A 12424-nucleotide genomic window follows, 5' to 3' on the forward strand; every position below is an offset into this window, starting at 1 on the left:
AGAAAATAAAGGGTAGAGGGTATATCATTTGGCAAAATCAGTTTTAACTAGGCAGGTACTAGCCCCACCCACCCACCCTTTCTATTCTTGAAGGGTATGTCATTTGCCAAAATCAGTCTTATTTTAGCAGGTACTATCCCCGTCCACCTACCCTCTATTTTCTTAGAGGGATCTCATTTGCCAAAATCAGTCTTATCTTAGCAGACACTAGCCCCGCCCACCCACCCTCTCTTTTGTTAGTAGACTAGTATCTGGTAAGATAAGATTGATTTGATCAAATGAGATCCCTGTAAGAAAAAAGAGGGTGCGTGGGCGGGGCTAGTACCTTCAAAGATAATACTGATTTGGCAAATGATATACCCTCTAAGAAATTAATGTGTAGAGGGTGTATCATTTGGCAAAATCAGTCTTATTTTAGCAAGTACTAGCCCCGCCCACCCGTTCTTTATTTGCATAGAGAGTAGGTCACTGGCCATAATTACTTTTATTTTGGCAAGTACTAGCCCCACCCGCTCGCCCTTTATTTTCTTAGAGACTAGGTCATATGCCAAAATCAGTCTTATTTTGGCAAGTACTAGTCCCACCCACCTGCCCTTTATTTTCTTAGAAGGATAGAATTTTTTGTGGAGTTTTAAGTAACTTAGGGAAAATTTCCATTTTTTAAATAGATTATGAAGTTTTTTGCTTTTTTTCGAGTAATTTCAAAGCTTAATACAGGGGATTTTGTGTTAAGTTCGATCCTCGGAAGTGACTTAAGTGTGTTTTCCTGGATGGAATGTCAAGAGTGTTTGACGAAAAAAATGAATAATTACTGTCTCCATGTTAGTGTAGGTTTTGTATTGTGGTATAATAAAATTTTAATAACGGTTTGTTTTTATTAAAACATTTTCTCACTTCTTTAATTGCAGTTTTTACTAGTATGAAACATATATAAAAATACCGTTAAGACGAAATTTTGGATAAAATCATATGAGTGAAATTTTGTAAGGAAATGGATTTTTAACCACAACGATAATCTTATATTAGAATTGTTTTTTTTTGTTTGGGAAATTTTTAAAACCACATTAAGTAAAAATTGCAAAAAGTTAACGCATTTTAAAGAATTATCGACATCGCTGACGCATATGTGGTAAATGAATGCACGGTTGTTTAAAGTTTATGAACTTCCTATTAAATTTGTAAGTAACATGTCATTTAGCTTCCAGATTTTCTAAAAAAGTCTGTAGATTTTCTGCAACCAAATTTTCTTGTGGTTTGTTTCGAAAAATATAGTGTTTCATTTTAAGTCACTAGCACATTGCCAATTTTTCAGAGTTGTTGGAGTGGAATTAATTTAACACGACATGGCAACGTCGCACGTACAGTTCAGTCCCAAAATTATCAGAGAAATATTTTGATGTGTTTGTATCCATTTGCACAAAATTGGCAACACCAGAGTTTGTGTTTTTTAAAATGTGCCTTAAAATGTAGACAGTTTAGTAAATATTATTTTAAAGATATGGATGTGGTAACAGCCGGTAAACAGTAAACAGTGCTACGTGTTGTTACTTTAAGGGGGACTTCTGTAAATTTTATTTTCATTTTGATAAGAAGTAGTGCGAAGAATCATGAATGGAAAGTTCCAAAGTTAAGTTTTTGCGTTGAACTCTTGTCGTTCGATAGCACATGGCCGTGTCGTAAAAAAAGAAGCGTAGAAGTTGTCCCGATTTGCCAATAAATAATAATGAATGCGATAATAATGACGGCATCGCCTCCAATAAGTCTACTTTCCCAGTAATAATAAATTTTATCAATGGATAGTTGAAATGACGAATGACGAATCACTTTCGTGTTGTAATGGCTTATAAAAGTTGTGTTGAACACTTTTCAAATATCAGACGAACTGACTTCGGATAGATTGATGTAGCTTTGAACTTGTGACCTTAAGATAATTCACTATCAATTTAATTGAGTATATACCATCATAACTTATTCCCTTTGTTTAGATGGTAAAGTGAAGCTGTAAATATGGATCGATTTTTCATCGCTTTATCAATCATTATTGTGTTCAATATTTGTTTGTTATACGCTGTGCCCGTCGAACAAGAGAGCAATTCAACACAAATCAAGGCAATTTCAGCTATTAACCAATCGTCCAACGACACTTTGTGCTTGTATGGCTTCGAGTACGTCAACGGCACGTGCAAAGAGATTTTTCGAAAATGGTAAGTCCCAAAATTCTCGATCTCGTTTCCCTAACCTCCACTTTTCTGTTTTAGATCAGTGCACATCGCATGAAATCCTCGGATAAAAAATTATTAACTGTATTGTGATGTGCATGTATTATTTATTATGTAATTTATTTATTCCGTGTCAGGTTATGTAAGTTTAATTACATAATGTGTATATTAATAATGTGATCGTTGACGTTATATACTGTTTATATAAAGTAGTTGTGACACTTTAGAAATTAATTTGTTTGTTTCGTGTAGGTTACACTTTTAAATCGACGCAAATCCCTCGTTTTGTTTAAATTAAATATTAAATAAAATGCAGAGGTTTGCGTCACGTTAATTAAAATGTAAATCCTAGTTTCTCACTGCTCGTTATGAATAAAATCACCCTCCTCATATGTGTCAGGTTTTCATTGCACCTAATTAGTGATTACCAGGAAATGGACATAAATAGAACTAAATAACGTGATGGAAAACTACGAACAATATTAAATAGGTAATTGTGGACTCTATTCACTCCTATGTGCATCGACGTTACGTGACCACGGTGTGCTTAATTTGTTTTTCTTTGACTACTTTAAGTTACTTGTGACTGTGTTTCATGTGCCTGGTCATGCACCTCAAAAAAGATGAAGACTTTAAATTTTTCTACAAGCGAAAACTGATACCACAATATAAAAAAATTGCAATACATTTTTTTGTTTTTGGTAGCGATATGTAGGTATGCGTTAACATACCAAAATTACCGATGACAAAAATTTCGTAACGTTAAGTATCATTGATTCAAGGTTGTGAGATATGTTCGGTGTATCTTTGAACGTGTGGCTGCTGTAAAATAAATAACAGTGCGTAAATCATGTGTTGACCGTCATTTTAGTCAAAATATCAAATTATTTTTTTCTTCACGTAAAATTATCATCCAAGATATGTGCAGTAAAAAATTATTGGTGATAACTCGACCTAGTAACTTCTTGTTAGATTTCGTCGTTAAAATGGTGAAGTGTTTTTGACTTTTCGGCAGTATCGTACTGTTATTTATTATTTGTTAATACTAACAAAACATGAAGCTTGATGATACTGAGTGATAACATGACATTCATAAAATTTTATTATTATGTATTTTATTGGTCAATATTATCAGTTGTCCAATTATATTACCGAAGTACAGCGTGTTTAATCACAAAAAAATCAAATTTGTTTCAAAACTACAACCTGTTCAGAAAAAATTAATTGTTACAGGAAAAATTTACAGTGAAATTTTCGAACTTTTAGAATATATACAAAGCAGTAATGAATTTTTTAGAATATTTTATTTTGTAGAACTTTGCCCCTGTGACCGTCTGTCTGTCGGCTCTCTGTGGCCTGTCGTCTGTAGAAACTACTGGACTAATTGTTGTGAAATTTCAGCTAAACTAGGAGTTCATAGATAGTAAAACAGTGAACGAAATTGTCTGAACGTCCCCACCAATAATTGGTTGACGTCACGTCAAAATTTTGCTAGGTAAGACCTGTTTAAGTGTTATAAATAAACATTTCAATCCTTATTTTTCACATTAACATAGAAACTACAAAATCAACTATTTAAAATCTTGCAAATGCTTAAAGGTTATCGTAAACTTAAGTGGCATTTATAAACATGCTGTTGACGTTGAAATTCCCGTTGCAGTTGCTGTTTCCGCTGACGTTCCCTTTAAAGTGGAAAATTGTCATTTATAAACTTCGTTGCCAAGTTGCTATTCATAGTAACTTTGATGTTCAACTTTTGCCGTATTTAAAAATGTTGTAGAAGAAAAGTTTCTTGTTGTCGAAATAAGTCTACACAATTAAGAAAAAAAGGTAAAATTTAGCCCCGCCCACCCGCCCTATCTCAATTTGTAATTATCTTTTTTATTCATCGTGAGTCAAGAAGGCGGAGCTTAACTGCAAAATCCTTATTTCTCTACAAGAAATTAAAAACATGTTTTTGAGTATCGTATTGTTCAAAGAATACTAATACTATGTAGGTATATTAAATAAAAAAAATAAAGTCCCGATCTCAATTCTCAATTCTGATTTACCATTTGAGACATATGTAAAATTTATTGTTCTGAAAAGACGACTACGTGTATTAAGAAAAAAAAAATAGAGGCCCCGCCCACCCACCCTATCTTAATTGTGATCATTTTTTTAATCGTTGAGAGCCAAAGGAACGAAATTTAATTGCGAAATTCTTAAAATTACCATGTGAGACATGTTTTTGAATATCGCATTATTCAAAGAATACAATGTATATTAAGAAAAATTAAAGCCAAAAATTAAGCCCCACCCATACCTGCCCTCATCTAAATAGTAATAAAGTTTTCATTCGTTGGCAGATCTAGGGGCGGAGCCTAATTCCAAAATCCATATTTCCTTACAAAAATTTACCATTTTAAACGTGTTTTAGGTGTCTAAGAATAAAAAAATCATCACAATTGAGATGGGGTGGGTGGACGGGGTTTATATTTTGGCTTTTGTCTTAATATACATAGGATTCTTTGAAGAACACGATACTCAAGAATATGTTTTTAATTTCTTGTAAAGATATGAATATTTTGCAGTTAAGTTCTGCGCCCTTTGTTCACGACGAATTAAAAAAATCATCACAATTTAGATAGGGCGGGTGGGCAGGCGTACATTTGCCTTTTTGTTTTAATATGTGCAGACTTCTTTTCACAACATGAAACTTAAAATGGAAAATTTGTATAAGAAAATATCGATTTTTGCCATTAGGCTCCGTCCCATAACGGCAAAATCCATATTGCTTTGCAAAAGTGTACCATTTTAACCATGTTCTAAGTTTCTTGGTGTGAAGAGATGGCTAGGTATATTAAGAAATAAAAGGCAAATATAAGTCCCGCCCACCCGCCCTATCTCAATTGTAATGATTTTTTTTATTCGTCGTGGGTCAAGAAGGCGGAGCTTAGCTGCAAAATCCTTATTTCTCTACGAGAAATTAAAAACATGTTTTTGAGCAAGTATAGTGTTGTTCGATTTATATTTTACCTTTTTTCTTAATATATACAGTATTTTTTGAATAACACGATACTGAAGGGTGTCAGGAGAAAGAGCGAAGTACCGACATGGTTGGGAGAAAACTGTGAATGTCCCGGTCTCTAGTCTGTCCATATATTTATCTATAGCAAAAAGTATTAACTATAAATCTCAGTTAGTTCGCTGGGGTTAGTTTTAGGTTTTTCATTAGACTCCACTGTTGTTCAATATAAAATGCACATTTCGTCCATTTGGTGACCAAAAAGAAAACCGGGTGGGTGGGCGGGGCCACTTTGAATATTTTAAGCCTAATTCGCCACTTGACGTAGTTGAATTCAGTTTTCATCGAATCAAAAAAACCAATGAAATTCAAAACTGGTGGTGGGTGGGATTAGTTTTACGTTTTTTGTCTAGATTTCGTTGCTTGTCAGTATAAAATTCCCCTTTTGTACAATAGAATTAGTGATCAGGAGGAAAACCGGGTGGGTGGGCGGGGCCACTTTGAATTTTAGTGTAGTTTAGCGTAGTTCGGCATTTGACGTAATAAAATTCAGTCTCCATTTAATCAAAGAAACCAATGATACACAAAAGCGGATGTGGATGGGGTTAGTTTTACCTTTTCGTCTATATTTCAATGTTTATCAATATAAAACCCACTTTTTGTCCAATAAAAAGAGTAATCAATAGGAAAATCGGGTGGGTGGGCGGGGCATTTTGAATTTTTATAAATAGATTCGATCACATGACAAAATAAAATTCAATCCAACAAATAAGTATTTTGCAGCTAAATTCCACGCCTTTTGTTGATGGCGATTAAAAAAATATATCACAATTTAGACAAGGCGGGTGGGCGGTCGTACATTTTGCCGTTTTTTTTTTTTAAAAACAACTTTAAAATGGCACATTTGTATATAACCATTTTAACTATGTTCTAAGTGGTTTGTTGTGAAAAGATGGCTACGTATATTAAGAAAAAAAAAAAAGGCAAAATATAAGCCCCGCCCACCCACCCTATCTCAGTTCTGATGATTTTTTTTTTATTTGTCGTAAGCCGAGGGGCGGAGGTTAATTGCAAAATCCTTATTTTTCTACGAGAGATTACCATGTGAAATATGTTCTTATCTTAAGTAATAGTGTTATACAAAGAAAAGTAAATGGATTCAAAAAAAAAGAAAACCAAAAGAGAAGCCCCACCCATCCGTCTCATCTCAATCGTGATGAATTTTTCATTCGTTGTCAGACCCGCCCCTCGGTCTGACGTAATTACAAAATCGACATTTCCCTATACAAATTTATCATTTTAAATATGTTTTAAGTTTCTTGTTGTGAAAAGATGACTACACATATTAAGAAAAAATGGCAAAATGTAAGACTCGTCCATCCGCCCTATCTCAATTGTGATGATTTTTTTATCCGTCGTGAGCCAAAGGGGCGGAGCTTAATTGTAAAATCCTTATTTCTATACAAAAAATAAAAAACATGATTTTGAGTTTGTTGTTCAAAGAATACTATGTATATTAAGAAAAAAACAAGACAAAAATTAAGCCCCACCCTTATCCATCCCAAGCTCAATCGTGATGAATTTTTTATTCATATCGCTATTTAAAATATGTGTCCCCTACTTCAGAGGATTTTCCTTCAAGTTGGCAGCACTGCACACTACGGAAATTTGATTGGTTGAAAACCCAACGTCAACGGCGAACCGCAACGTCAGCGACAAGTTTATAAATCGACCTTTATCAGCTTAGAAGATAAAATTGACTTGATGACGTGGTTTCAAAATTTTGCTCATAGATCTTGTCTAAAATGAGTAAAATATTGTGTGTCACCATATTTTTTAGAATTATTTATACAGGATGTCTAACAAAATTAATGACGTTATCACTTTTGTGATAACGTCATTAATTTTAGTATTTATTTTAGTTTTATGAGATTAAAATCAAGTCGTCAATATTCTAAATTTTGATTTTAGAAGGGAATTGGTAGTTTGACCGTCCACTTGCGATGGAACATTCTGTACATTGGCATGTGTTAAAGACGGATAATAAAAGTGTACTTTTCTAAATATTAAAACCAAAAAGTAATAAAAATGGACAATATTTTGAATTTAACAACGAGTAATTTGTAAAAAATCTGGTTTTTAAATCAACAACAACTATCTACGCAATAGTCATACTTATTTATTCCACGAAACCGCATTTAAAAGATACAGAAATATTTATCTATTGCTGCTATGTATGTATTTTTTGGTGAACTTTAACCAGTGGATCATAGTGATTCATTTATCGTCAAATAATCCTGGAAAATTTAAACTAAATTTCATGAAATAGATTATAATGCAATAATGTGCATTATTAGGAATGCAGTGGGTTATTGTCTGTGAACTGCGATAACACAATTCATAAAAATAATAACACAAAATTTTCCAATCAAGCAGTATTGTTTACCGCGATCGATACACCTACCTATTAGTCCGTTGACTTTAATGTCATTAGCACTGTTTACATATCATTAATTGCAATACAAGGGAAAAAAAACAATTTTTCAAACTTACTCATTAACCACATCATTACTATTTCCTCTAGGAAACAGCGGTTTTACGAGATTAGCACTCTATAATTTGCACTTAATTCAATTATTACATTAATTCAGGAACACGAACCACATTGATTTTATGTTCCTGTTTTAACCAGATAAGAAGTTTTTTAAATAATTAGTCCCCGCAAAACCGTTAATATCTTCTACGAGTTTATTGAGCCCACATCGTTCGGCGTCATGATTTCTAAAATCCTTTGCTGTCTCATTATTTTTTTGTTTGGATATGTGATAACCACATTTTCGATGCCAGTGGCGTATGTGAAAAAGCACCCTTGTCCTCCTGGGGAGGTGATGATTCATCCGGGGATCTGCAGGGAGGTGAACTATTTCTACGACGAGGAGTACAATTATAAGGTAATTAATTCCTAGTTTTTTCAAATAATGCTAATTTTGTGTGTTGTTGCAGTAGTGAAGCCGTGTTTCGCTTTCATAGGACTGTTTTATAATCGCAAGTTTTGTCAGCTTTTGTACTAATAATTATGATCTTGTAGTTAAATTAAAATAAAAGTGTGGTATAGGGGAGCCTTTTTGTTGGTTTAATGAGCGGCAATCCTGCGGTGAAGAGCAAGCGTAAAATCCCGAGGGAAGACGAGAAAAGAAACTATTATCCCCGTACTAAATAACAGAACAAACGACAAAAAGGACGTACGTAAGGTACATTTCCATCATAATTCAGGATTACAGCCGGGTTTGTAATATTTATAGCGGGAAAATTTTAATGTCGCCCAAATGTTAGTATTTCATTCTTTTTGAAGATAAAAAAACACATTTCTTCGGGGACCGTGTTGAACTTTATAAATTATGGAACAGGCAGTGTGCTAATTTAAATTTTGATTTTTCAGGATTATTTGTAATTTTTGTATGGAAATCAGTGCATTCCATCGTTACACTTATCAAATTTCTCGTAGACGTTTTTACAGAGACGTACAACCCTATTTGAATAATAAAGTACTTTCTCCCGACACACTTGATTACGGTCGAGATTACATATTTATTTGGGGCTGTTCAGATTTTTTTATGGTTACAAGTAGTCGAACATGCCTATGTTGAATAGAAAATACGGCGGCTGTATGTTGATTAGAGCTGACATTTGATGTAGTTTTTATAAAGCATCAAAGAGAAAGGAAAATCGTGGCGAAGTAGAATTAGCTACGGGACTTTTATGTTTGTTATTTACACAGCCGGTATAAAGTGATTTTTAGCCTGGACGAATTTTTAATTGCACTAATTTAGCACCTAATTACACTGGTGGGTTAAGTGTGAGGATTTCGTGGAACACCAACATTCTTAAAAATTTGTTTATAAGTAAAATACCACTTGTTGATGTGTTTTTTGTTGCAAAATAAATAAACAAAAAATTGGTTAAAGTTATTTTGAACTGTAGCACACTCAGTTAAAGAAATCCAATTTTTTTGATGAAATATAAAATTTTGTGATTAAAAGAAAAGATAAAGCAAAAAATTATTTTTATTTTACTAAAAGATATCTACACTACATACATAATTGTTTTGTGCGGGCGTTTTCCTAAAAATCTTATTGACTTTTGTACCGTACAAACAGACAGGCAGACGGAAACCGGCCAAGACTTGAATTCTAAAATTACATTAAAACATTAGTAATTCGTGCTCTTACAAAAAAAGTACTGGGAGTAACTTTGTTTAGTGTTCATTAGGCAACCAACAATACTGTTGTTAGTAGCTGTTGTATCCTAGAGAGAGGGAATATGTCAAAAACGACACATAAGTTTGGGGGAATAGCGAAAAAAATCACTTTTAGGTTGGTAGCGGTAGGAAGTTTTGTAAGATACTTTCTGATTTTGGTGCGCTACTTCTTGTTTCGGTGTAAACATGCGTTAAAATTAGTACGTATAATTTTATTTGGAATTTTACAAAAGTATTTAAACGAAAATGAATCTCATTCGACGCCATTGTTCCCCAAATGTAATTTAATTACTATTAGACCAGTTAATTAGAAATTTTTTAATCTAAAATGAAGTAAAAAAAAAATCAATTTGACTCAAATGCTGTTTCTAGACGAAGTTTGCATTGCTGGGTCTCTTTCTGGCATCAGTTGAATATTTTCATTATTTTAAGCGAATTGTTTTAAACAATTGTCAGAAATTTAAAATTTGACGGGCCATAAGTCCGGAATGGCATAAAATTTCGGGTTGCGGTTTCCGCAATTCGATTTTTTGAATTTCTTTAGTCAAATTCGTTGATTCCACCTATAATCGACAGATGGATTTATCCGATGGTATTATGGAATTGTCGAACATTTAAAAAATTAAAAATATAAATGAGGGGGTCCCAGGGACATCCTTTGGACCCTGATTCTTATTCACGGGGGTTTAATTACTTTAGCGAGCAATTTTAAGTTAAATCGGCGTCAATTTAAGAGAGAGAGAGTTTGATAATCCTGAAAATTTCATAATACGATCCCCGAAAAAAAAAATAATTTTTAAGCAAATTGGAGATTAAGCGAGATAACTTGACGATATTGAAAATTTTCACAAAATATCGAAAAAATTAGTTAAATTTCACAAAATTTCGAAAAAACTGCGTCACAAAAAATCTTGTCTGACTTAAATTCGGTGTCTAGACTAATTTTGCACTGTGAAGTCCGTTTCTGGCATCTCCTGGGATATTTTAATCATTTTAAACACAATATTTCTTGAACCAAATTGAAAATTTGAGGCCATCAAATTGAAAATTTGACGGTCTATAAGTTCGGAACGTTATAAGATTTCGAATCTTATATCTTTCGACGATTCGATTTCTTGAAGTTTTTTCGTCATTTTGGGTCATTTTCAGATCGGATTCTACGGTCGTTTGGAATTGACAAATGGATTTATCGGACGGTGTTATTTTTCGAAAGCGTCGAACATTTAAAAAATTCCAAAAAAATTTCGGAGGTTTCAGAGGCAATTTTTGGAGCCTGATGCTTGTTGTTTGATAATCCTGAACATTTTACAAAATTCCGAAAATATGACGTAAAAAAAATTCGATTTGACTGAAAATTTTCTGTTTCTAGACTGATTTTACACCACCTAGTCGATTTCTGGCATCGTTGTTAAATATTTTCACTATTTTAAACGAAATATTTTTTTAACCCACACTCAAAAACCAAATCTAAAATTTGACAGTTTATAAGTTAGGAACGACATAAGATTCCGGGTTCCGGTTTTCACAGTTAGATTTCTGGAAGTTTTTAGTCCTCTTGGCTGATTTCCAGAAGAAATTCTACGTTCGTTTGGAATCATCGAATGAATTTATCGAAAGGTGTTTTTTTTTGGAAGTGTCGAACATAAAAAAAAATCGGGAAGACCCGAAGACGTCTTCTGAGGTCTGATCCTTTTTCAGAACGGTTCTACTACTACGGAGAGCAATTTTTAGACAAATTGGAGTAAGCAAGATAACTTGATAATCCTGAAAATTCCATAAAATTTCGAAAAATGACGAAACTTTCACAAAATTCCAAAAAACTGACGTCGGAAAAAATCTGATATGACTGAAATTCGGTTTCTGTACTCATTTTGCACCGCTGAGTTCGTTTCTAGCATAACCTGGGATATTTTCACTATTTTAAACATTATATTTCTTGAATTAATTTGAAAATTTGACGGCCTATAAGTTCGGAACGGTATAAGATTTCCGGTTTTGGTTTGGACAATTCGATTTCTTGAAGTTTTTTTGTCGTCTGGATTCATTTTCAGGTCGGATTCTGCAGTTGTTTGGAATTGATAAATGGATTTATCGAACAGTGTTATTTTTCGTATCGCGCATTTAAAAAATTCCAAAAAAATTTTAGAGGTTCCAGATACAATTTTTGGGGTCTGATTCTTGTTCAGAAGGGTCTAGTTACTGAAGAGCGAAATTTTTAGGCAAACCGGGGTCCATTTAAGCGAGAGGGTTTGATAATTCTGAACATTTTACAAAATTTGGAAAAAATGAATTAAAAAACAATCCGAAGTGACTGAAATTTCTCTGTTTATAGACTAATTTTTCATCACTCAGTCATTCTCTGCACTATCGTTCCAAAATATTTTCACTATTTTAAACGAAATCTTTTTTATCCTATATTCAAAAATCAAATCTAAAATTTGACGGTCTATAAGCCCGGAACAACATAAGATTTCTGCTTCCGGTCTTCACAATTCAATTTCTTGAAGTTTTTTAATCGTTTTGGTTGATTTTCAGCCCCGATTTTACGTTCATTTGGAAGTAATAAGCGGATATATGGGATGATGTTATTTTTCGGAAGTGTCGAACATTTAAGAAATTAAAAAAAACTAGTGGGTTTCGGAGACAATTATTTTTGGGCTCTAATTCTTGTTCAGGAAGATCTATATTACTAGAGAGAGCAATTTTCAGGCCAATCAGACTACATTTAAGCAAAATAATCTGGTAATCTTGAAAAATTCACAATGCTTTCCCTTCTAAAAAATGAAGTCAAAAAAAATTTCTGATCTAACTGAAATGTGGTTTCTAAACTAATTTTGGACAACTGAGTCCACGCTTGGCATGAGTAGTTAAATACTTTTAAAATTTTAAACAAAATCCTTCTTTGACCCATACTCAAAACCTAAATTTAAAATTTGACGG

General features: G+C 33.2%; 1 long non-coding RNA gene across 2 annotated transcripts; it reads left to right on the forward strand.

Annotated features, from left to right (window-relative positions):
- The first annotated feature begins 1248 nt into the window (after positions 1-1248).
- LOC135127313 (uncharacterized) lies at positions 1249-8345 on the forward strand. Of its 2 annotated transcripts, none has more exons than XR_010280202.1 (5): positions 1249-2204; positions 2259-2709; positions 3621-3714; positions 6853-8177; positions 8230-8345. It is a non-coding gene; the product is annotated as an uncharacterized LOC135127313 (long non-coding RNA). The 2 variants fall into 2 exon arrangements; XR_010280203.1 differs by having other exon boundaries at positions 1308-2204; positions 7919-8177.
- Positions 8346-12424: the final 4079 nt, after the last annotated feature.

The sequence above is a fragment of the Zophobas morio genome, unplaced genomic scaffold (genome assembly GCF_036711695.1).
Source record: "Zophobas morio isolate AGI-343-1 ecotype UQ-CSIRO unplaced genomic scaffold, CSIRO_AGI_Zmor_V1 ptg000002l, whole genome shotgun sequence".
In the NCBI taxonomy this organism is placed as follows: Eukaryota; Metazoa; Arthropoda; class Insecta; order Coleoptera; family Tenebrionidae; genus Zophobas; species Zophobas morio.